Raw genomic sequence first — 26,802 nt, 5'->3', positions numbered from 1 at the left:
TTCCTTACCTTAGGGCCTACCATACTCCAGCATGGCTCCATCTTGATTTAACTAATTACATCTGCAATGACCCTATTTCCAAACAAGTTCACATTCTGAGGTATGTTGTCATTAGGGTTTCAACATATCATTTTGGGGTACACAATTCAACCCTTAACAATCCCCTTGGACACTCAGGTACTTTGGCCTCAATACTCTAGTTTTCCCTTTAAAAATCTTTATTATAACGCAAGCTTTCCAAATGTTTCAAACTGTGCTAACACCTCCAGTTACATTTTGTCAGATCCACTCCCTACGCATTAAAATGCTTCTGTTCCAAGGTCAAAGGACTCAGGGAAGCCCAGGACTCATCCCCTGCATTTTCACTAATCCCTACCTTCAATAAGTTGGCAATGAGATTAATTAAGAGGCAAAAGAAAGGGGCATTATGGGCCCACCTGATAAGCCACTGAAGCTCTGCAAAAATAATCCAAAGTGATAGAGCTAACTATCTATGAGGGAACATGTGCAGATAACATAATTGAAATCCAGAAACAGTCCATCACATCCCAGGGGAAATCCTGTGTAGAGATTCTACTGAACACAGTTAAATAAATCAGGTAGTGTGGAGAGCAGTAAAATGTACATTTAAATGTGTCAAGCCCATGTGTCTACAACAGCACAGTTGCCCAAGCATAAGGGAGGGATGTTTTGTCAACAAATGCAGCTCTGTTTAGGGAGGTGGTTGGTCAGAGCTTAATTCTGCAGAAATGATCAAATGGGAAGCAAAGCCATGAAGGGGCAGAGGGAGCAGAGGGAAATGTAGTTGTCAGCACACTCTCATAGACACACACACACACACGTACACACACACACACACACACACTCACACTCACATACTCATCAGGCTTTCTTATAACAATGCTAGAATTTGCCCAAGATAGTTTGCTGAGGTTAAAGAGGACAAGTTCAGCCCTCCAGTGCAAATAGTTACCTGAAAGTGGCTTGAATTTTAGCCTTTACCAGTGTACAGACAGTGAAAACATGCCATCCACATAAAGCTGATAACAGGTAATATCAGAAACATTCTGAATTCCAAATAACATGAAGTTGTGAGAATTGATTATGCCACATCAAGGTAAGGATTAAAAGTGAGTTATAATGGAAACAAATGATGAGAGATGATTAACTGTCTATTAGATTAGCAATGATTCAAAGTATCACCAACATGCGAAAAATAAGCACTGTAATACCTAATTGTAAAGGATATAAATTAGTAATAGAATTTTGAATGTAACGTGTTTTTTTCATTTTTTATTAGTTATCTATTTTATACATATTAGTGTATATATGTCAATCCCAATCTCCCAATTCATCCCACCAATGCCCCCCTGTAACGTGTTAATATAAAAGTTTTCAAATTGTATAGTTTTGGAAGAAAAACTTCAGGAACTTACAAAGAAATGCGTACAAAGATATCTGCATATGTATGAGCAAGAGTGTAAAGTATACTATTGTCAGAATAGAAAATATGCTAAGGGAAATAAACTTTCATCACTAGGATACAGATGAAATAAATTTTGGAGCATCCATATGATGAAATGCCTGGTCAGTGTAAAAAAAACCTGAAATTATGTTGTAAAATAACTTAAAATATTATGATATAAAAATATTTGCATGGAAAGATGGTCATAATAAGTGCAAACATGGCTCACAAAGATCATTAATGGAATCGTAAACTTCAACCATCTGGGGAAGGCAAAAATCCCATCCACCGCAACTATCAGTTCGAAAGTAAAGTTGTACCGCATAATATCAGGATGTTATTTAAGAGTGCTCTTAAAAGAACACATGGTGTGTGGCTAACAGGGTCTTGGTGCCCTGGCTGGGTGTCAGGCCTATGCCTCTGAGGTGGGAGAGCCTAGTTCAGGACACTGGTCCACCAGAGACCTCCCAGCTTCACATAATATCAAACGGCAAAAGGTCTCCCAGAGATCTCCATCTCAACACTAAGACCCAGCTCCACTCAATGACCAGCAAGCTACAGTGCTGGGCACGCTATGCCAAACAAATAGTAAGACAGGAACACAACCACATCCATTAGCAGAGAGGCTGCCTAAAATCATAATAAGGTCACAGACACCCCAAAACACACCACCGGGCATGGGCCCACCCACCAGAAAGGCAAGATCCAGACTCATCCACCAGAACACTGGCACTAGTCCCCTCCACCAGGAAGCCTACACAACCCACTGAACCAACATAAGTCACTGGGGGCAGACACCAAGAACAATGCAAACTATGAACCTGGAGCCTGTAAAAAGGAGACCCCAAACACAGTAAGTTAAGCACAATGAAAGAACAGAGAAACACACAGCAGATGAAGGAGCAAGGCAAAAACCCACCAGACCTGAAAAATAAAGAGGAAATAGGCAGTCTACCTGAAAAGGCACTCAGAATAATGATAGTAAAGAAGATCTAAAATCCTGGAAATAGAATGAAGAAAATACAAGAAATGTTGAACAAGGACCTAAAGAACTAAAGAGCAAAGAAACAGAGATGAACAATACAATAAATGAAATTTTAAAATTTCTAGAAGGGACCAATACCAGAAAAACTGAGGCAGAAGAACAGATAAGTGACCTGGAGGATAAAATAGTGGAAATAACTACTGCAGAGCACAATAAAGAATAAAGAATGAAAAGAACTGAGGACAGTCTCAGAGACCTCTGGGACAACATTAAACCCACCAACATTCGAATTATAGGAGTCCCAGAAGAAGAAGAGAAGAAGAAAGGGACTGAGAAAATATTTGAAGAGATTATAGTTGAAAACTTCCCTAATATGGGAAAGGAAATAGTTAATCAAGTCCAGGAGCACAGAGAGTCCCATACAGTATAAATCCAAGGAGAAACACACCAAGACACATCTTAATCAAACTGTCATAAATTAAACACAAAGAACAAAAATTAAAAGCAGCAAGGGAAAAAACAAGTAACATATAAGGGAATCCCCATAAGGTTAACAGCTGATCTTTCAGCAGAAACTCTGCAAGCCAGAAGCGGGTGGCAGGACATATTTAAAGTGATGAAAGAGAAAAACCTACAAACAAGATTACTCTACCCAGCAAGGATCTCATTCAGATTTGACGGAGAAATTAAAAGCTTTACAGAGAAGCAAATGCTACGAGAATTCAGCACCACCAAACCACAAATGCTAAAGGAACTTCTCTAGGCAGGAAACACAAGAGAAGGAAACGACCTACAATAATAAACCCAAAACAATTAAGAAAATGGTAATAGGAACATACATATTGATAATTACCTTAAATGTAAATAGATTAAATGCTCCAACCAAAAGACATAGACTGGCTGAATGGATACAAAAACAAGACCCGTATATATGCTGTCTACAAGAGACCCACTTCAGACCTAGGGACACATACAGACTGAAAGTGAGGGGATGGAAAAAGATATTCCATGCAAATGGAAATCAAAAGAAAGCTGGAGTAGCAATTCTCATATCAGAAAAAAATAGACTATAAAACAAAGACAATTACAAGAGACAAAGAAGGACAGTACATAATGATCAAGGGATCAATCCCAGAAGAAGATATAACAATTGTAAATATTTATGCATCCAATATAGGAGCACCTCAATACATAAGGCAAATACTAACAGCCATAAAAGGGGAAATTAACAGTAACACAATCATAGTAGGGGACTTTAACACCCTACTTTCAACAATGGACAGATCATCCTAAATGAAAATAAATAATGAAACACAAGCTTTAAATGATATATTAAACAAGATGGACTTAATTGATATTTATAGGACATGCCATCCAAAAACAACAGAATACACATTCTTGTCAAGTGCTCATGGAACATTCTTCAGGATAGATCATATCCTGGATCACAAATCAAGCCTTGGTAAATTTAAGAAAATTGAAATCATATCAAGTATCTTTTCCGACCAGAATGCTATGAGACTAGATATCAATTACACGAAAAAATCTGTAAGAAATACAAACACATGGAGGCTAAACAACACACTACTTAATAACCAAGAGATCACTGAAGAAATCAAAGAGGAAATCAAAAAATACCTAGAAACAAATGACAATAAAAACACAACGACCCAAAACCTATGGGATGCAGCAAAAGCACTTCTAAGAGGGTAGTTTATAGCTATACAAGCCTACCTTAAGAAACAAGAACCATCTCAAATAAACACCCTAACCTTACACATAAAGCAATTAGAGAAAGAAGAACATAAAAAGCCCAAAGTTAGCAGAAGGAAAGAAACCATAAGGTTAGTTCAGAAATAAATGAAAAAGAAATGCTAGCAAAGATCAATAAAACTAAAAGCTGGTTCTTTGATAAGATAAAGAAAATTGATAAACCATTAGCCAGACTTATCAAGAAAAAAAGAGAGAAGACTCAAATCAATAGAAGTAGAAATGAAAAAGGAGAAGTAACAACTGACATTGCAGAAATACAAAGGATCATGAGAGATTACTACAAGCAACTATATGCCAATAAAATGGACAACCTGGGAGAAATGGAAAAATTCTTAGAAATGCACAGCCTTCTGAGTCTGAACCAGGAAGAAATAGAAAATATGAACAGACCAATCACAAGCACTGAAAATGAAACTGTGATTAAATATCTTCCAACAAACAAAAGCCCAGGAACAGACGGCTTCACAGGCGAATTCTGTCATTTAGAGAAGAGCTAACACCTATCCTTCTCAAACTCTTCCAAAATACAGCATAGGGAGGAACACTTCCAAACTCATTCTACGAGGCCACCATCACTCTGATACCAAAACCAGACAAAGATGTCACAGGAAAGAACACAACAGGCCAATATCACTGATGAACATAGATGCAAAAATCTTCAAAAAATACTAGCAAACAGAATTCAACAGCACATTAAAAGGATCATACACTATGATCAAGTTCCTGGTTCAACCCAGGAATGCAAGGATTCTTCAATATACGCAAATCAATCAACATGATACACCGTATTAACAAATTGAAGGAGGAAAACCATATGATCATCTCAAGAGATGCTGAGAAAGCTTTTGAGAAAATTCAGCACACAGTTATGATAAATACCCTACAGAAAGTAGGAATAGAGGGAACTTTCCTCAACATAATAAAGGCCATATATGACAAACACACAGTCAACATCGTCTTCAATGGTGAAAAACTGAAACCATTTCCACTAAGATCAGGAATAAGACAAGGTTGCCCACTCTCACAGCTATTACTCAACATAGCTTTGGAAGTTTTAGCCACAGCAATCAGAGAAGAAAAAGAAATAAAAGGAATCCAAGTTGGAAAAGAAGAAGTAAAGCTATTACTGTTTGCATATGACATGATACTATACATAGAGAATTCTAAAGATGCTACCAGAAAACGATGAGAGCTAATCAATGAATTTGGTAACATACTAGGATAGAAAATTAATGCACAGAAATCTCTTGCATTCCTATACACTAATGATGAAAAATCTGAAAATGAAATTAAGAAAACACTCCCAGTTACCATTGCAACAAAAAGAATAAAATATCTAGGAATAAACCAACCTAAGGAGACAAAAGACCTGTATGCAGAAAATTATAACACACTGATGAAAGAAATTAAAGATGACACAAATAGATGGAGAGATATACCATGTTCTTGGATTGGAAGAATCAACATTGTGAAAATGAGGCTACTACCTAAAGCAATCGACAGATTCAATGCAATCCCTATTTGTATGGAAACCCAAAAGACCCCAAATAGCCAAAGCAATCTTGAGACAGAAAAATGGAGCTGGAGGAATCAGGCTCCCTGAGTGCAGACTATATTACAAAGCTACAGTAATCAAGACAGTATGGTACTGGCACAAAAACAGAAATATAGATCAAAGGAACAGGATAGAAAGCCCAGAGATAAACCCACGCACATATGGTCACCTTATCTTTGATAAAGGTGTCCAGAATATACAGTGGAGAAAAGACAGCCTCTTCAATAAGTGGTGCTGGGAAAACTGGATAGCTACGTGTCAAAGAATGAAATTAGAATGCTCCCTAACACCATACACAAAAATAAACTCAAAATGGATTAAAGACCTAAATGTAAGGCCAGACACCATTAAACTCTTAGAGGAAAACATAGGCAGAACACTGTATGACATAAATCACGGCAAGATCCTTTTTGACCCACCTCCTAGAGAAATGGGAATAAAAACAAAAATAAACAAATGGGACCTAATGAAACTTAAAAGCTTTTGCACAGCAAAGGAAACCATAAACACGATGAAAAGACAACTCTCAGAATGGGAGAAAATATTTGCAAATGAATCATCAGACAAAGGATTAATCTCCAAAATATATAAACAGCTCATGCAGCTCAATATTTAAAAGACAAACAACCCAATCCAAAAATGGGCAGAAGACCTAAATAGACATTTCTCCATAGAAGACATACAGATGACCAAGAAGCACATGAAAAGCTGCTCAACATCACTAATCATTAGAGAAATGCAAATCAAAACTACAATGAGGTATCACCTCACACCAGTTAGAATGGGCATCATCATAAAATCTACAAACAACCAATGCTGGAGAGAGTGTCGAGAAAAGGGACCCCCCCTTGCACTGTTGGTGGGAATGTAAATTGATACAGCCACTATGGAGAACAGTATGGAGTTTCCTTAAAGAACTAAAAATAGAATTACCATATGACCCAGCAATCACACTACTGGGCATATACCCAGAGAAAACCATAATTCAAAAATAGTCATGTCCCACAATGTTCACTACAGCTCTATTTACTATAGCCAGGACATGGAAGCAACTTAAGTTTCCATCGACAGATGAATGGATAAAGAAGATGTGGCACATGTATACAATGGAATATTACTCAGCCATAAAAAGAAACGAAATTGAATTATTTGTTGTGAGTTGGATGGACCTAGAGTCTGTCTTACTCTGACTCTAGTAAGTCAGAAAGAGAACAACAAATGCCGTATGGTAACACATATATATGGAACGTGAAAATAAAAATGGAATAAAGATGCAGACGTAGAGAATGGACTTGAGGACACGGGGAGGGGGAAGGGTAAGCTGGGATGAATTGCGAGAGTGATATGGAGATATATACACTATCAAATGTAAAATAGATAGCTAGTGGGAAGCAGCCACATAACACAGGGAGATGAGCTCGGTGCTTTATGTCCACCTAGAGGGGTGGGATAGGGGGAGTGTGGGAGGGAGATGCAAGAGGGAGGGGCTATGGGGATATATGTATACGTATACCTGATTCACTGTGTTATACAGCAGAAACTAACACAACATTGTAAAGCAATTATACTCCAATAAAGATGTTGAAAGAAAAAGATCATTAATGACATGGATGCTTCGTTGCTTATATACAGGTCTCTAGCTATTTGGCCTTAGGTCTCAAAGGATAAAAATAAAAATCTTTTTGTTCTCACATAGAGCTTTCTCTTCAGCATGGTAAGAGGCTGAATTTTCTGTCTGGTGCCTGTCAGTATCCTTGTACACTAGCAATGCCTCCCTTTCCCCCCAGACTTTCAGAAATTTGTCCGGTGAGTTTTGGCCACCCTTCCCTCCCACCTTCCAGTTCCGGAAAGCTCAAGCTGCAGTTCAGGTTTGTGTCACGAGGTGGCACCAACGTACCGCTACCGTCAAACTTCTCTACAAAGACATTTATTCAAGGAGCAAAAGAATACAGTACTCTCCCTTAAACGCCAGCCTTTGAACCTATGCACTGAATAATTCTAATATTGTCTGAAAAAAAACTCATCGTAAAAGAAGACTGTAAAGATGTATATTCCAGGGACTGCACACGATGAACCACCAGGTGGCAATAGCTCCTTGGCAGTGGGCGGCAGGCGCGTGGAAGGCACCGCAGGCAGAGGTGACTGAGAGAGGATGGGGCATAGGAGCGATGTCTGGGTAGCTGTGTCCAGGGTCATGGACAAGAGATGCCCGATAGGGGGTGGGGGAAGGTCTGGGAAGCCTGTACAGGGGTGGGGTAATGGAGAGTGAAATGCCGTGTTCTCTGGGAGGGACCTTCTGCAGCCTATACACTTCAGCCTACACTGACGGAAGAGATACATCAATGAACGCGATGTAGATTTGTGGTCAAAAGCAGGTGGAACTGTTTTAATATAGATATGAATTTTCCAAAAAGAATTGGTATCATAGTAAACAAATCATATATCGTTTGTTACTTTTGGAAAAGGTACTTCTTTCCCTTAAAACAGAAAAAAAAGGGGGGAGGGGATAGATGCCATCTGGTGGCCAGACCCAGGATTGCAATCTCTGAGAGTATCAGACCAGGGGACTGGTCAGCAAAAGGAACGAAGGGATAGAGGTTGTGATTTTGTCTTAGTGATTGCAGCCAGTATTTTCTGGAAACTTGCGCTTACTGTGAGCAATCCCTCTGTGTCCATCATTTTCTGAGATCTCTAAACCTGAGATAGGGTGTCCAGCCCTGCCCCGAACTAAAGAGAAAGCTGCACTTGTAAGCATGTGTTTGGGGTGATAGAGCTGGAGGAGACCTAGAAACACACACACACACAGTCAATTCCATTTTAAAATCTACTTCATTTCCCCAGGAAACTGAATACAATGAATGCTTTTCCAAAGTAATAAATACATGTTCACATTACCTTTGTCAGTCTGTTCACAGTACTTTGTTTTCAATTTTTTATGAAAATGCTTTTTTCCTGAATACATTCCAAACAATACATGAAAGTACATTTTCTCACCTCTCTTACAGGCCTGACTCCCGCCCCTTGACCCAAAAGGATCTGTTGTCATAGAACAGTGCCTCCCCTCCAGACGTGTCCCTGTAGGTGAGGGTACATGATCATAGACAACTGCACACACACAGGTGTCTCTTCCTAAAGAGGAATCACATTATTCATCTTTTGCATCTTGTCTTTTCCACTTAATATTCTTCTTAGGATTTATATTTTCATCTCATTAATTGTAGTTGTGATGGTTAATTTTATGTGTTAACTCAGCTGGCTATGGGATGCCCAGATTAACCATGATTCTGGTTGTGTTTGAGGGTGTTTCTGGATGAGATTAGTATTTGAACTGGTGGACTCAGTAGACTGTCCTCCCCGCTGTGGGTGGGACTCATCCAATCTGTTCAAAGCCTGAATTGAACAAAAGGCAGAGGGAGGAGGAACTCCCCCACTTCTGCTTCCTGCTGCACTGCCTGACATCTCATCTCACCTTCTCTGGCCCTCACTCCGGGATTTAAGCCATCAGCTTCCGGGGTTCTCAGGCCTTTGGACTCAGACTGAACTACGCCACCAGCTTTCCTGGGTCTCCAGCTTGCAAGGGACAGACTGTGGGACCTCTCAGCCTCCATAACTGCACAAGCCAATTCCTTTTGATGAATCTCCTTTTATATATAAATACATATCCTGCTGTTTCCATTTCTCTGTAGAACCCTGAATAACACACTAGTGGTTTAGGCATATTTTAACATGTTTACTATTCATATATATATATTTATTTGAGTTCTTTGTTGAAATTAGTTGCCAATCATTTGTTAATGAGTGTGCTTCACAAATCATGGATATTAACCCACTATGAGGCGTAGTTTACAGATGTTTTCTCCCCTCTTTTAACATAACTTTTTTTTAATTTAGAAAGTTTTCAATTTCAATAATTAGACTTAAAAACAATGCAAGTATTATTAAAAAAGGAAAGAAAACGTGAGGAGCATGTACCGCCAGCCTCCAGGCAGGTTAGAGCATTCAGAGTCCTGGAGGCATCAAGAGAAAATGCAAAAAAAACTTTAAAGTATTTCCACAGTTGGCTGTTGACCTGGAGAAAACAAAGGTGTCTTCCTGATTTACATAAACTCCCCTAAAGTCAGTACCCTGGTATGATGTTGGCCAAAATGATGGGTAACTTGAATAGCTGTTAGGATTAAAGAAGACAAAATATAAAGCACAATTTCTTAAAGCACTTCCTTACATATCACTTTCCTTCCCTCCAGATCACCTGTCTCAAGGGCAACACCTGAGCCTCTGTCTGAGCCCTACTCCCCACTTCAGGAATCAGCCAATGGATGTGGCCCAGACACCCAGGTCTCTTGGAATAAGGGGCAGAATTTCATCTCCTCTGTAATCTTCCTCACTCTGAGGGGCTGGTGAGTGAATACCCGCGGGGCCACAATAGCAGGGAGTGTGACTGACCATTTTTCCAGCCCTGGAAGCCCATTGTCTAAAAGGGAGGCCGCTCTGTGTCCTCTATGGAGGGCGAGGGGTAGAACCTCATCCCATCCTGCCACTTACTGGAGAGCTGACCTAGGCTCTGTCAGCCTGAGCTTGGGCATCTGTGATGTGGGACTCACGATACCTATGTCACAGAGCTGTCCTGAGGGGTGAATGACAAATACTGCCCAGAGTATATGGCACGTGGTGGGACTTCAAAGGCTTTTTAAAAGTCGAGACTCAGTAGCAGGGGCTGGCTGAGACTTAGGGCTAAGGCAGGCATTATGGAAAGGTGTTTTTCATTGTTTCTCCTAATGAGAATACACATATCTTTATGATGGAAGCAAATCTCTCTCTGGTGTGCGTTGAGTTCAAAGTTTAAAAGACAGAAGGATCTCTAGTTTCCTGGGAGACTCAGAAGCTCCTAAGAGCTGCCCAACATCGTGCCTCTGCGCCGACCCTAATCCAGTTCCCCACACTGGGAAGGCAGGCTTGCCTTTGACTCACCTGGTGAGCTCAGTGAGAGATGGCACCAGGGCAGCAAGCCGTAGTGTTTGCCTAACTGCTGCTCCTGGACTGCTACGCATGTTAATACGTTTATAGGAAAATTCTAGACCTGTCTCCCATTCAACAGTGTAGGGGTCCTCAGATCACGCGTCATCCAGTGACGTCACACCACAATTTCAACCATCCACTGCCTCACTGAGAGGCAAAATTCCACAAATTACTTCCATTTCTTTGACACACAAGTATCCATCTTACCATTCACTAATAACTGAATATATATTGTTAAATCCCATACTGTTCCATTGGAGGCATCTCATTAACTCTATATTGGAAATAGGAGGGTAAGAGGGGAAATGAATTATGGGCAAATTCAAAGGTTAAATCTGAGATGACATGGCTCCTTCACATTAACTTTTTTCTTTAAATTAAGACTACATTTTTTAGACAGTTGTACAATCACAGCAAAATTGACTGGGAGGTACAGAGATTTCCCATATACCCCCCGTCCCCATACATGAATAGCCTCCCTCATTAACATCCCCCATCAGAGTGGTACATTTGTTACAATTGATGAAACTACGTGGACACATCATAATCACGCAAAGTCCACAGTTTACCTTAGGGTTCATTCTTGGTGTTGTACATTCTATAGGTTTGGACAAATGTATAATGACATGTACCTATCATTATGATACCACACAGAGTAGTTTCATTGCCCTAAAAATGCTCTGTGCTCTGCTTATTCATCCTCTTCCTTTCTCCTTGAAAATCCTAGCAATCACTGATAATTTTACTGTTTCATAGTTTGCTGTTTCCAGAATGTCATATAGTTGGAATCATACAATATGTAGCTTTTACTTTTTTTTTTTTTTTTGGCGGTACGCAGGCCTCTTACTGTTGTGGCCTCACCCGTTGTGGAGCACAGGCTCCGGACACGCAGGCTCAGCGGCCACGGCTCACGGGCCTAGCCGCTCCGCGGCATGTGGGATCTTCCCGGACCGGGGCACGAACCCGTGTCCCTTGCATCGGCAGGCGGACTCTCAACCACTGCACCACCCAGGAAGCCCTTAAGTTATTTTTAAAATAAATTTATTTATTTATTTGTATTTATTTTTGCCTGTGTTGGGTCTTCGTTGCTGTGCGTGGGCTTTCTCTAGTTGTGACGAGTGGGGGCTACTCTATGTTGCAGTGGGCAGGCTTCTCATTGCAGTGGCTTCTCTTGTGGCAGAGTATGTGCTCTAGGCATGTGGACTTCAGTAATTGTGGCACATGGGCTCAGTAGTTGTGGCTCACGGGCTCCAGAGCACAGGCTCAGTAGTTGTGGTGCACGGGCCTATTTGCTCCGCAGCATGTGGGTTCTTCCCAGACCAAAGCTCGAAACTGTGTCCCCTGCATTGGCAGGCAGATTCTTAACCACTGTGCCACCAGGGAAGTCCCTTCTTATTTTTTATTGCGGTAACATTGGTTTATAACATTATATGTTTCATGTGTACAACATTATATTTCTAATGCTGTGTACACTACAGGGTACTCACTGCCAAAAGCTGTTTCCAGCTGTCACCATATAGTTTATCCCCTTTACACATTTTACCTTCTCCCTCTCTGCCTTTGTTTGGCTTGTTCATTTATTTTGTTTGTTTTATTCCACATATGGATGAAATCATATGGTATTTGTCTCATTTCATATGACTTATTTCACTTAGCATAATATCCTCAAGGTCCATCCATATTGTTGTAAATGGCAAGATTTCATCTTTTTATGGCTGTGTAGTATTCCAGTGAGTGTGTGTGTGTGTGTGTGTGTGTGTGTGTGGTGTGTATGTGTATAACATCTTCTTTATCCATTCATCCATTGATGGGTACTTGGCTATTGTAAATAATTCTGCAATGAACACTATTAGAATGGCTATTATCAAAAAGGCAAGAAATAAGTGTTGGCAAAGATGTGGAGAAAAGGGAACCTATATATAGGTTGTATGTTGGAATGTAAATTGGTAAAATCAGTATGGAAAACGGTATGGAGATGCCTCAATAAATTACAAATAGAACTACCATATGATCCAGCTATCCCACCTCTAGGTATTTATCCAAATATGAAAACACTACTTCAAAAAAGATACGTAGTCTTCTTCTGATTGGCTTCTTTCACTTAGTAATATGCACTTAAAGTTTGTTCATGTCTTTTCGAGGCTTAATAGATCATTTCTTTTTAATGCTGAATAATAATATCCCACTGTATAAATGTACCACAGTTTATTTATCCATTCACCTAATTAAGGACATCTTAGTTGCTTCCAAGTTTTGGCAATTACAAATAAAGCTGCTATAAACATCTGTGTGCAGGTTTCTGTGTGGACATAAGTTTTGAACTCCTTTGGGTAAACACCTAGGAGTGTGATTACTGGATTGTGTGGTAAGAGTATGTTTAGTTTGGTAAGAAACTACCAAACTGTCTTCCAAAGTGCTGTAACCATTTTGCATTCCCATCAGCAATAGATGAGAGATCCTGTTGTTCCAATTCCTCTCCAACTCCAGTTGCCAGTGTTCTGAATTTTGGCCATTCTAATAAATGTGTAGTGGTATCTCATTGTTGTTTTAATTTGCACTTCTCTGATGATATATGATGTGGAGTATCTTTACTTACGTTTATTTGCCATCTGTATACCTTCTTTGATGAGTTGTCTGTTAAGGTCTTTGTCCCACATGAAAATTAGGTTGTTCATTTTCTTATTGCTGAGTTTTAAGAATTCTTTGTATATTTGGGATGACTGTCATTTATCAGATATGTCTTTTGCAAATATTTTCTTCCATTCTTTGACTTGTCTTCTCTTTCTCTTGACACTGTCCTTTGCAGAGCGAAAGTTTCTAATTTTCATGAATTCCAGCTTATCAATTATTTATTTCACAGATTGTGCCTTTGGTATTATATCTAAAATGACATTGCCATAAAAAAGGGTAACTAGGTTTTTTCCTAAATCTTCTAGCCATTTTATAGTTTTATGTTTTAAATTTAGGGCTGTGATCTATTTTGAGTTATTTTTGTGAATGGTGTAAGGTCTGTGTCTAGATTCATTTTTTCCCATGTGCATGTCTGGTTCTTTCAGCACCATTAGTAAAAACTATCTTTACTCCATTCTTTTGCCTTTGCTCCTTCGTTGAAGATCAGTTGACTATATTTATGTGGGTCTATTTACAGGCTCTTTATTGTTCCATTGATCTATTTGCTCTTTTGCCAATACCACAGTGTTGTGAACTTTATAAAAAGCCTTGAAGTTGGGTAGCATCAGCCCTCCAACTTTGTTCTTCTCCTTCAGTATCATGTTGGCTATTCTGGGTCTTTTATCTCTCCATATAAACATTAGAATCAGTTTTTCAATATCCACAAAATAACTGGCTGGGATTTGGGGGGGGGGGTTATTGCATTGAACCTACAGATCCAGTCGGGAAGAACTGACACCTTAACAATACTGAGTCTTCTTGTTCATGAACATGGAACATCTCTATTTATTTAGTTCTTTGATTTCATTCATCAGAGTTTTGTAGTTTTCCTCATATAGATCTTGTACATATTTTGTTAGATTTATACATAAGTACTTCATTTTGGAAGGTTATAATGTAAATGGATTGTATTTTCAATTTCAAATCCTACTTGTTCTTTGCTGGTATATAGGAAAATGGCTGACTTTTGTATTTTAACCTTGTATACCACAACCTTGCCATAATTGCTTATTTGTTCTAGAGGGGTATTTTTGTTGTTGATTCTTTTGGATTTTCTACATAGATGATAATGTCATTTGTGAACAAAGACAATTATATTTCTTCCTTCCCAAACTGTATACCTTCTATTTCCTTTACTTACCTTTTTGCATTAGCTAGAACTTCCAGTATTGATACTGAAAAGGAGTTGTGAAAGTGAACATCCTTGCTTTGTACCTGATTTTATTGGGAAAACTTTAAGTTTCTCACCATTAATATGATGTTAGCTGTAGGTTTTTTGTAGATATTCATTATCAATATGAGGAATTTCTCCTCTATTCCTAGTTTATTGAGAAGGTTTTTTTTTTCAATCATGAATGAGTGTCGCATTTTCTCAAATGCTTCTGTCAAATGCACTGATGTGATCATGCGATCAATCTATTATACTTCCCTTTGCAATTCTATTAGTTTTTGCCTCACATATTTTTATACTTTGTTGTCAAGCACATAAATGTTAAAGACTGTTATGTCTTGGAGAACTGACTTCTTTAATCATTATAGAATGCCTTTCTTTATCCCTGATAACTCCCCTTGATTTGAAGTCTGCTCTGTCTGAAATGAATATAGCTACTTCTGCTTTCTTTTGGTTAGTGTTAGCATATTCCCCACGCATTTACTTTTAATCTATATGAATCTTTGTATTTAAAGTGAGTTTCTTGTAGACAACATATGGGTAGGTCTTGTTTTCTGAAAAATATTATATTCAACTATTTAATGTGCCTACTCACAAGTAGTAGACTTCTAAAGGGTTTCTAATTTTTCTTTTTTACCTTTCCTGCATTTCCCATTTTTATCTACAACAAAAGCACTTGCGTTCTGAAGCAAAAAGAATAAAGAGAAAAAATAAGTATCCCCAGCCATTCCACAGTGGGTCAGTGTCAGATAAAGAACATTCCTAAACCAAGGGAATTAGGTAATGAGGTGGCCACAAAACTAATTTATGAATCTATCCACATGACAGTCCCATTTTGGTAGCTTCAGGAAAAATATAATTGCCTAGGGGAAGGGCAAGCATATCTCTCAGATAAACCTTACATTTGACAGTCAGATGACATCTCCACTTCCCTGGATTTTAGATAAAAGTAGTTTCACAACACTCTTTATGTACTCTCCCAAATAAAGCTCCTTGAATTAAAAGAAGGCTCATCCGCTTAACCTCCCAATAATCTAAACAATGAATGCCACAAGGGAGTAAAAGGGTGACAGTCTGCATGGGATCACTCAGAGTTCAGCTCCACAGCATCCAGAGGGGGAAAAACCTTAAACAGTGGGATTCAGGGTTAAAGTTTAGTCACAGGCTTATTCAGGAGCAATCAACACATACATATTAAAACACCACTGAATCACCTTCCTTGTGCAACTAAGAATAATAAAAGGAAAGGAAAATATACACATGCCCAGCACTTGTAATACAAAATCAGATCAAGTTCAAAATGGGATGCATCCTCAAGCCAATCAAGGGATATGGGTAGTAGTCTGGAAACAGAAAAACTAAATTTCACCAGGATACTACAGATTAGATTCTAGGTACACAGGCCTACATGAGTAACTGAATGAAAGCCAGTAAATTAGGCCTGCACTTTGAGCTAGATGGCACTTGGGAAACTAAGCCTTTGAAGACCTCAGGGAAAAAAGGGTTGAAAATAGTATCTGCAGAATGTGCTAGTGCTCCCTACTGCACATAAGCTAAAAATAATGGTTGTGTCCATTTTAGTAGCTCTGCAAGAGAATATACATGGCAAGGAGGGCATATATGGCAGTTCACAATGTTGAGATGTGCATGTGTATTTGCTCTCCTTATGTTTCTTCCTTCCTCCTTTCCATCAGGTAGCCAGCACCTATAGATACAACCATGCAAGAAAACAATACCATATTTCACTTAGGGATATATACATACGTAATAAAATTTATATATATATATATATATATACACACACACACACATAGGTAATAAACTATAAAGAAAAGTATTAAGTATGAAAAACCCAAAATCTTGATAAAAATTACCTCTGGGGAAGAAGGAGACTAATATAATCAGAGAAGATTCAAAGTGAGTTTCAACTGCATATGTGATATTTTATTTCTCAATTTGAATATACAGAAGTCTGTTATATTATTTTCTATAAATCTATGACTGAAAATTTCAAAACAATCGTTCTTTCTATAAGCTTTAATTCTGCTCTGAAAAATGATCCATTACTAACTTAGAAATTGTGGAAAATATTGTCAAGTCCAGAGATAAATAAATAAATAACCAGAAACCTACCATTCAGTGATTTAAAAATAATGTATGATGTTTGTGCATTTACTCTAATCATATTCTCCAGGTATGTACATATAATGCTTATATATTACATATGGGTCTCATATCTCTGGAGGCTCAATATTAGCTATAAAGATCATGAAATCAGTAATTAAATTTGCCCAGCTCACATCTAATTTTATCTAACACCAAAGCCCATGTTGCTAACCATTGGGATATACAAACTTTTTCTGTTATGGATGAGGCCAACACAAGGGAAATGACTACGCTTGGTCCTATAAAAAATAAATCTGTATTTAGGACATAGGTATCCTGATTTCAGTGTGTTATAAGGCAGACCCTTCTTAATACTCTGTTATTTTGTACTTTCTTCTTTCTGGCGCTCAATGGGTTAATGCTATTCCAATGTGAAAATGGAAGATAAAAGGGGAAGAGAAGAAAATACATTAAAAACTAATAAGAGAAGTGATGTCAGCAAAATGGCAGGCTAAGAAGCTCCAGGCCCTCATTCACCCACAAAAACATTATAAAAAAATAACTAGAGACTTGATAAAATAACTTTATAAGAGATCTGAGAATAGTCAAAGGTCTACAGCAACTAAGGAACACCCAGTCAGGAAAAGACCTAATTAAAAATGGTAGGGAAAGTTTTGAGTCATTACTTACCCTTTCCTTACCACCTGCCCAGTGTGGCAGCAGTTTTGATTTGGAGGAGGTGGCAACCCAGTTCCCAGTCCATCCTTCAAACCAGAGGAAGTAGAGTAGACCTTATTTCCAATATTCTAACTTGTCTGAGTGCTGCCTGAAGGACTCCTCTTTGTTTTTCCTAACTTTGCAGACAGGTGGGAAAGGCAACAGTGCCTGTGAAAGGGGCAAGGAGACTATAGGTCTACAGAAAGCTGAGACAAGAGATTATAGGTGGAGGCATACAATAGACTATCTAAGGTGCCAAGAAGAATCTGGGGTGAGACTCTTTGGGAAATTAATACATTTAAAAGTAGCCACCTATAAAGGGGAACTGAGATATTCAGACACAGGCCCACACAACATGCATGTTCAGAAAAGGCCTGAGAAGATCTTAAGCTTTCACTTCAGGCTAATTCCTATGATCAGAGCAAGTCCAGCTCATTGGTAAAGGATCACCCTTGTAGAGAGCAAGTCTGCAAAGACTGGTAGAGGTAGTTGTTATTTGAGATGTTCACACTGCAACCAAAAATGACAAAGCATACAAAGAAACAGGAAAATATAGCCCATTCAAAGGCACAGAAAAATTGATAGAACCATCTCCACCCAAAGAAGCCCTGACATAGGACTTACTAGACAAAGATTTTAAAGCAACTGTCTTATATATGCTCAAGAGACAAAGGAAAACAGACAAAGAACTAAAGGCAATCAGGAAAAAGAAGTATGAATAAAATGAGAATATCAGCAGAGACAGAAATTTTTAAAAGGAACAAAACAAATTCTGGAGCTGAATAATATTATAATGTAATTGAAAAATTCATTAGAATGGTTCAATTGTAGATTTGATCAGGCAGAAGAAAGAATCAGCGAACTCAAAGATAGGACATTTGTAAGTATTGAGTCTGAGGAGCAGAAAGAAAAAATAATGAAGAAAAGTGAACAGAGCCTAAGGGTCTTATGGGATACCATCAAGAGGACCAAAATACACATCATGTGAGTCCCAGAAGGATAAGAGAGCCAGAAAGTGGCAGAAAGATTACATGAAAAAAATAATGGCCAAAAACTTCCCAGCTTTGACATAATATGTAAATGTACAAGTAAAAGAGGCTCAACAAACTGCAGCTGTGACAAACACAAACAGTCCCACACCAACAAATATTAAAATTGAACTGTCAATAGGAAAAGACAGAGAGAATCTTGCAAGTAGCAAGAGAAAATCACCTTATCACATACAAGGGATCCTCAATAATATTATCAGCTGATTTGTCAGCTGAAACTTTAGAGGCCAGATGTGGTAGGATAATATATTTAAAGTACTTAAAGAAAGAATCTATCAAATGAGAATTCTATATCTGTCAAAACTATCCTTCAAAAATGAGGGTGAAATCAAGGCATTCCCAGATAAACAGAAGCTGAGGAAGTTCATTAGCACTAGACCTGCCCTACAAGAAAGACTAATGGGAGTCCTTCAAGTTGAAAGGAAAGGACACTAAACAATAACTTGTGGCTATATAAAACTATAAAGATCTCTGGTAAGGTAAATATATGGACAAATATAAAAATCAGTATTTAAAAATTTTTGGTTTCTAAATCCACTTTTAATTTTGTACAGGATTTAAAAGACAAATACATCAAAAAATAATAAATCTATTTTAATAGTTACACAACGTATAAAAACGTAATTGGTGATATCAATAACAAAAAGTGGGTGGGAGGAGGACAACACTATAAACAAACTGGCCTTAACAGACATATACAGAACACTCCAACAAACAACAGCAACATATACATTGTTCTCAACTGCACATGGAATATTGTCCAGAATAGGCCATGTTAGTTACAAAACTAGTCTTAATAAATTTTGAAAGATTGAAATCATACAAATTATCTTTTTAAATCACAATAGAATGAAACTAGAAATCAGTAACAGAAGGAAAACTGAAAAATTCACAACTGTGTGGAAATTAAACAACATACTCTTAAACAACCAATGGGGCAAAGAAAAAAACACAAGGGAACTTAGAAAATACCATGAGACAAATATAAGTGAAAATGCAACAACCAAAACTTATGGTACAGCGAAGCAGTGCTGAGATGGAAATTTATAACTGTCAATGCTTACATGAAAGAGATGATCTCAAATTAACAATCTAACTTTACAGCTTAAGGAACTAGGAAAAGAAGAACAAACTAAACCCAAACCTAACAAAAGGAAGGAAATAATATGTGTGGTTTAAAGTGGAGATAAATAAAAACAGAAAGCAGAAAAACAAAAGAAAAAAATCAATGAAACCAAAATGGTTCTTAGAAAATATCAACAAAATTGACAAATCTTTAGCTACACTGACTAAATAAAAAGAGATTACACAAATACTAACATCAGAAATGAAAGTGGGGACATTACTACTGATTTTACAGAAATGAAAAGGATTATAAGAGAATACAATGGACAATTATACACCAACAAACTGAATAACCTGGATGAAATGAACAAATTCCTAGAAACACACAGCCTACCAATTGAATCATGAATAAACAGAAAATCTTTCATTCATTGCTGGTGGAAGTGCAAGATGGTATGGCCACCTTGGAAGACAGTTTGGCAGTCTCTTAGAAAGCTAAACATACTCTTACCTCATGATCTAGCAATTGCACTCCTTAGGATTTACCCAAATATGTTGAAAACTTATGTCCAAACAGAAACCTGCACAAGGATGTTTATAGCAGTTTTATCCATAATTGCCTAAACCTGTTAGCAATCAAGATGTCCTTCAGTAGGTGAATGGATAAATAAACTGTGGTACATTTATACAATGGAATATTATTCATTGCTAAAAAGAAATGACCCATCAAGCCTTGAAAAGACGTGGATGAACTTTAAATGCATATTACTAAATTAAAGAAGTCAATCAGAAAAGGCTACACATTGTATGGTTCCAACTATATGGCATTCTGGCAACGGCATGAATATGGAGACAGTAAAAAGATCAGTGATCGCCAGTGGCTGGGGGAAGAGAGGGATTAATAGGTTGGGCATAGAACAATTTTAGGGCAGTGAAATTTTTCTGTATGATATTACAATTGTGGACATATCTCAGCATATATTTGCCTAAACCCACAGACTGTACAACACCAAGAGTGAACCGTAATGTAAGCTATGGACTTTGGGTGATAATGATGTGTCAATGTGGGTTCATCGATGTGCCACAATGGTGTGGAATTTTGATAGTGAGGGAGGCTGTGTGCTGAAGGGGTCATATGGGAACTCTTTAATTTTCTGTCCATTTTTCTGGGAACCTAAAACTGCTATAAGAAAATGGTCTATTTTCAAATATTCTCAAAGTATTGAAGAAGAGGGAACACTTCTTAACTCATTTTGTAAAACCGATATTATTCTGATACCAAAACCAGACATAGACACTACAAGAAAAGAATACTTGGCCAATATCCCTTATATTGATACAGATATCCTAAAAAATGTTAGCAAACCAAATTCAGAAGCATATAGAAGGATTATACACAATGACAAAGTGGGATTTATTCATGGAATACAAGTGTGGTGCACCATTCAAAAACTAAACAATGTAATATACCACATTAACAGAATGAAGGTAAAAACACACAATAAATTCATGTTTAAAAAGCATTTGATAAAATTCAGTACCCTTTCATGATAAAAACAGTCAACAAACTAGGAATAGAAGGAAACCACCTTAACATAATAAATGCCATATATGAAAACCCACAACTAACATCATACTCAATGGTGAAAACAAAAGTTTTTTCCACTAAGATCAGGAATAGGAGAAGGATGCCCATTTTCACCACTACTGTGCAACATAGTTTTGGAAGCTCTAGCCAGAGCAATTAGGCAAGCAAAAGAAATAATAAGTATCCAAATTGGAAAGGAAGAAGTTCAACTATCTCTGTTCAGAGATGATATGATCTGACGTGTAGAAAACCCTAAGGATTCCACACACAAAAAAATTATTAGAACTAATAAGTTAATTCAGAAAAATTGGATACCATATCAACCTGCAAAAATAAATTATATTTCCATATATTAAAAATAAGTAATCCAAAAAGGAATTTATGAAAAATTACACTTACACTAAGAAGAATAAAATACTCTAGGAATAATCTTAACCAAGGAAGCAAAAGACTTGCAAACTGAAAACTACAAAACATTGTTGAAGGAAATTAAAGAGAACATAAATAAATTGAAAGATATCCTGTGTTCATGGATTAGAAGATTTAGTATTGTTAAATTGTCAAAACTACCCAAAGTGATCTACAGATTCAGTGTAATCTCTATCAAAATCTCAATTGTGTTGTTGGAGAAATTTTAAAAACGTATCCTAAAATTAATATAGAATCTCAAGGGATGCAGAATAGCCAAAACAATCTTGAAAAAGAAGAACAAATTTGGAGGACACAAATTCCTCATATCAAATTTATTTCAAAAATATAATAATCAAAACAGTGTGCTATTATCATACAGACAGACACATAGATCAATGGAATATAAGAGACAACCCAGAAATATACACTCACCCCTATGGTCAAATGATTTTCAACAAGGGTGCAAGACCATTCAATGGGGAAAGGCCAGTGTTTTCAATAAACGGTACTGAGAAAACTGATATCCACATGCAAAAGAATGAAGTTGGGCATTTATCTTACACCATATACAAAATTAACTCAAAATAAATCAAAGACCTAAATGTAAGAACTAAAACTATAAAACTCAGAAGAAAACATAGGGGAGAAGCTTCATAATGTTGGATTTGGCAACAACTTCTCAGAAATGATACCAAAAGCACAGGAAACAAAAGATAAAATAAATAACTTGAACTTCATCAATAACTTTCATGCCTCAAAGGACACCATCAACAGAGTGAAAAGGCAACACAAAGAATGGGAGAAAATATTTGCAAATAATATATCTGATAAGGGATTAACATCCAGAACATAAAAGGAATTTCTATAACTACAACAAAATGAACAATTTGATTAAAAACTGGGCAAAGAACTTGAATAGACATTTCTCCAAAGAATATGTACAAATAGCCAATGAGTACTTGAAAAGATGCTCAACATTACTAATCATTAGGAAAATGCAAATCCAAACCACAATGAGAACAACTTTACACCCATTAGGATGGCTATTAATAAAAAAAATAAACAGAATAGACATTTTTGCAAAGAAGACATACAGATGGCTAACAGGAGCATGAAAAGATGCTCAATGTCACTAATCATGAGAGAAATGCAACTCAAAACCACAATTAGGTATCACCTCACACCTATCAGAATGGCTATCATCAAAAAGTCTACAAATAACAAATGTTAGCATAGATTTGGAGAAAAGGGAACCCTTGTACACTGTTGGTGTGAATGTAAATTGGTGCGTCCACCTTGGAAAACAGTATGGAGGTTCCTAAAAAACTAAAAATAGAACTACTGTATGATCCAGCAATTCTTTTTTTTTTATATATCTGAAGAAAATGAAAACACTAATCTGAAAAGATACATGCACCCCAATGTTCATAGCAGCATTATATACAATAGCCAAGATATGAAAACAACCTAAGTGGCCATCAACAGATAAATGGACAAAGAATATTTGGGGGAAATATATATATATATATATATATATATATATATTACACAGCCATAAAAAAGAATGAAATTCTGCCATTTGCAACAACGTGATGGACCTAGAGAGTATTATACTTGGTGAAATAAGTCAGACCGAGAAAGACAACCTATGTTATCACTTATATGTGGAATCTAAAAAGTAAAACAAATGTATATAACAAAAAAGACTCACAGAGAACAAACTGGTGGTTACCAGTATGGGGAGAGGGCAGAGAGGAGGAGCAAGAGAGAGATATGGGATTAAGTGATACAAACTGCTATGTTATAAAAGAGATAAGCAACAAGGATATAAATATTCTACAGCACAGGGAATATAGCCATTGTTTTGTAGTAAATTTAAATGGAGTATAATCTATAAAAATATTGAATCACTATGTTGTACACCTGAAACTAAAATATCCTAAATCAACTACACTTCAATTAAAAATTAATAACAAAAAACAGAAATTAGCAAGTGTTGGTGAGTATGTCGAGAAATCATTACTTTGTGCCTTGCTGGTGGGAATATAAAATGGTGCAGCTGCTGTAGAAAACAGGATGATGGCTCCCCCCAAAAATTAAACAAAGAATTTTCATATGATCCAGCAATTACACTTCTGTGTATATACCCCAAAGAATTAAAAGCAACACTCAAACAGATATTTGCACAACAAAGCTCTCAGCAGACTATTCACAATAGTCAGAAGGCAGAAACAACTCAAATGTTCATTGACAGATGAATGGAGAAACAACTTGTGGTATATGCATACGATGGAATATTATTCAGCCTTAAAATGGAATGAAATTCTGATACATGCTACAACATGAGTGAACTTTGAAGACGTTATGCTAAGTGAAATATTCCATACACTAAAGGACAGATATTGTTATTATTTCATTTATATGAAATATATATAATAGTCAAAGTCATAGAGACAGAAAGTAGAATAGTGGTTACCAGGGCTTGGGGGAGCAGATAACAGGGAGTTATTTTTTAATGGGTACAGAGTTTCAGTTTGGGATGATAAAAAAGTTCTGGAAATGGGAAGTGGCAATGGTTGTACAACAATGTGAATGCACTAAATGCCACTGAACTGTACATTTAAGTATGGTTAAAATGATAAATTTGTTATGTATATTTTGCCACAAATAACAAAAGAGGGGGGTGGGAAAGAGAAGCATGCTGACACTCTTTTTCTGTCTCTGAATGTTGTTAATTGGGTGTGAAGCTTGGAACTATGGCAGCCATCTTGAGATCACGAGAGCCAGACAAACCAACACACACTGAAGATGGAAAGAACCTGAGTCCTTGATGACACTGTTGGAACAGCGAAATTAAACCAATCATGGAATTGGCTTTCTGCCAGATTTCTTGTTAAATGAGAAAACTCCCCTTATTGTTTAAAAATAAGGATTGAAAGGATGATTACTTCCTCTTCCTCAACATCCTCAAGTATCTCATCCTATAAGAATGTCAGCAAAGCTTACCCATCATATAAATATGCATATACTTCATTTCCTTCTGCTTCAAATTCAACTGATCTCTATGAGATATTCATGTTAAAGTCTCTTATATGGGAAGAAGAACTTTCCTAACTACGACTCAAAATTCAAGCACATTAAGGAAAAATGATTAGTAAATTTGACTACATAAAAAAAACAATAACAATTTGGCATGGCATAAAACATGCTAGACAATTAAAAAGACACAAGAAAAATATGTGTAACTAATATCTAACAAACTGTTGATATTCCTTCTATATAGAAGCTTATCAGAGTCATTAAAATATAGTCATTAATAAACAACAACCCTATCAGAGACATGGAAGAAATAAACAATTAATGGAAAAAATGCAAATTGTCTTTAAACATATGTAAAAGATGCTCAAACTTGCTTTTAGTAAGGGAGATGCAATTAAAACTACAGTAAGATATACCATTTCTAAACTATTAGATTGGCAAATCCAAAAGATTATCAACACACTCATTTGATGAGGATGTAAAAAAAAAACATGTCCTTTCACATACTGCTCATGGCGATGCAAAAGGTTATGATTACTGTAGTAGGTTTAATATTTGTTTCCAAAGATATCAGATCCTAATCTCTGGAACCTATAAATCTTACTGTATTTGGAAAAGGCATCTTTGCAAATGTGATGAAGTTAAGGATTTTGAAATGGAGAGATTATCCAGGCTCTAGAGGCAATCGTAAGTGTCCTTACAACAGAGAGGCAGAGGGAGAATTGACACAGACACAAAAGGAGAAGGCAATGTGACCAGGGATGCAAAGGCTGGAGTGACGCAGGCACAAGCCAAGGAATGTCAGCCAAGAGAAGCCAAGAGAAGCTTGAAGAGGCAAGGAACAGATTCTCCTCTAGAGCCTCCAGAAGGAGCGTCATGCTGCTGACACCTTGAGTTTGTCCCAGTGAAACTAATTTTGGACTTCTGACCTCTAAACCAGTGAGTGAATTAATTTCTGTTTTTTATAGATACCAGGTTTGTAGTTATTTATTATGGTAGCTATAGGAAAGTAATGCAACCACTATAAAAGGGAATTTGATTATACCTAGCAAAATTATATGTTCTTATGCTTTGACTAAGAAATTCCATTTCCAGAAACATTATATCTATATACTAAAGATATATGGGTAATGACACAAAAAGATGACAGATATAAATACAGACATTCATTGAGGCACTATTTGTATAAGAAAAAATGGAAGCAACTTAAATATCCATCAATTCTGTGCTGGATGAACTATCACACAACCCACAGTATATACTAAGTAAGCTCAAAGAAGAATTATGAATAGCTCCACATAAAGCTACGGTGGGACCTCCAGGATATACTGCTAAGAGAAAAAGTCCATGTACACAAAGGTATATAGCATGGTATTTTTTTAATCTAAGAATTGGGGGAATTCAAATACAGTTGACCTTTGAACAACACAGGGACTAGGGGCACTGACCCTCCACACAGTTGAAAACCTGCACATAACGCATAGTTGGCCCTCCATATACTCAGTTCCTCCATATCCATGGGTCCTCTGTATCTGTGGTTCCGTATCTGTGGTTCAACCAACTTTGGATCAAATAGTATTGCAGTATTTACTACTGAAAAAAAAATCCATGTATAAGTGGACAAATCTGTATTGTTCAAGGGTCAACTGTATATACACTTTTACTTATATTAAAAAATAAAAGGAAAGGACTTTTGTTTGGGGGACAAGATTTAATAGACATACTTCTCCCTATTACTTTGGCTAGGTACGCTAAAAATCCTGGATATTACAGGTAAAACAAATATAAGACGCCTCTGAAAAGTGGAAAGAAAAAAGGCAGACTGGCTGGGGACTTTGAGATCCAAGTAATAAGGCAGTGAATTCCCTTGGCTTTATTTTTACCTCATACACACCAGATGGGGTGCTGGAGAAGCAGGAGACCCTAAAACGCCAAAAGGAAAAGACAAAAAGAGCTCTAAGAAAAGCCTGCTGTATTTAGACACAGGACCAGAAAAAGGGGGAACGTAGCAAGAAACAAAGCTTTTAGACAACAACTGCCCTAACATCACAGAGTGAAACACAGCTGCACCCTCACCATGGCAGCAAAGACTGAGTGGGAAATGTGGATTCCATGCTCACTTGATTATAAACAAATACCCCTCCCCACTCTTTGGGGTGGTATCAGAGAAGACCTCATGGGGAAAAAGGGCT

The 26,802-nt window shown here is 37.2% G+C and overlaps 1 protein-coding gene across 13 annotated transcripts in view; it reads right to left on the bottom strand.

Annotated features, from left to right (window-relative positions):
• ZMAT1 (zinc finger matrin-type 1) overlaps positions 1-26,802 on the bottom strand; it is a 156,239-nt gene that overhangs the window by 113,434 nt on the left and 16,003 nt on the right. For 5 of the 13 annotated variants that reach the window (XR_010939816.1, XR_010939812.1, XR_010939817.1 and 2 more), the window contains one exon: positions 8,482-16,340. The exons of the other annotated variants lie outside the window; for them this stretch is intronic. The gene's annotated coding sequence lies outside the window, so the exon portion shown is untranslated. Of the gene's footprint in view, positions 1-8,481; positions 16,341-26,802 lie in introns of those variants that run through there. 13 annotated transcript variants of the gene reach the window in all.

This window comes from Pseudorca crassidens, chromosome X (assembly GCF_039906515.1).
Source record: "Pseudorca crassidens isolate mPseCra1 chromosome X, mPseCra1.hap1, whole genome shotgun sequence".
NCBI classification, from domain to species: domain Eukaryota; kingdom Metazoa; phylum Chordata; class Mammalia; order Artiodactyla; family Delphinidae; genus Pseudorca; species Pseudorca crassidens.
Note: the sequence above shows the minus strand (reverse complement) of the source record. Positions and strands in the feature narration are given on the sequence as shown.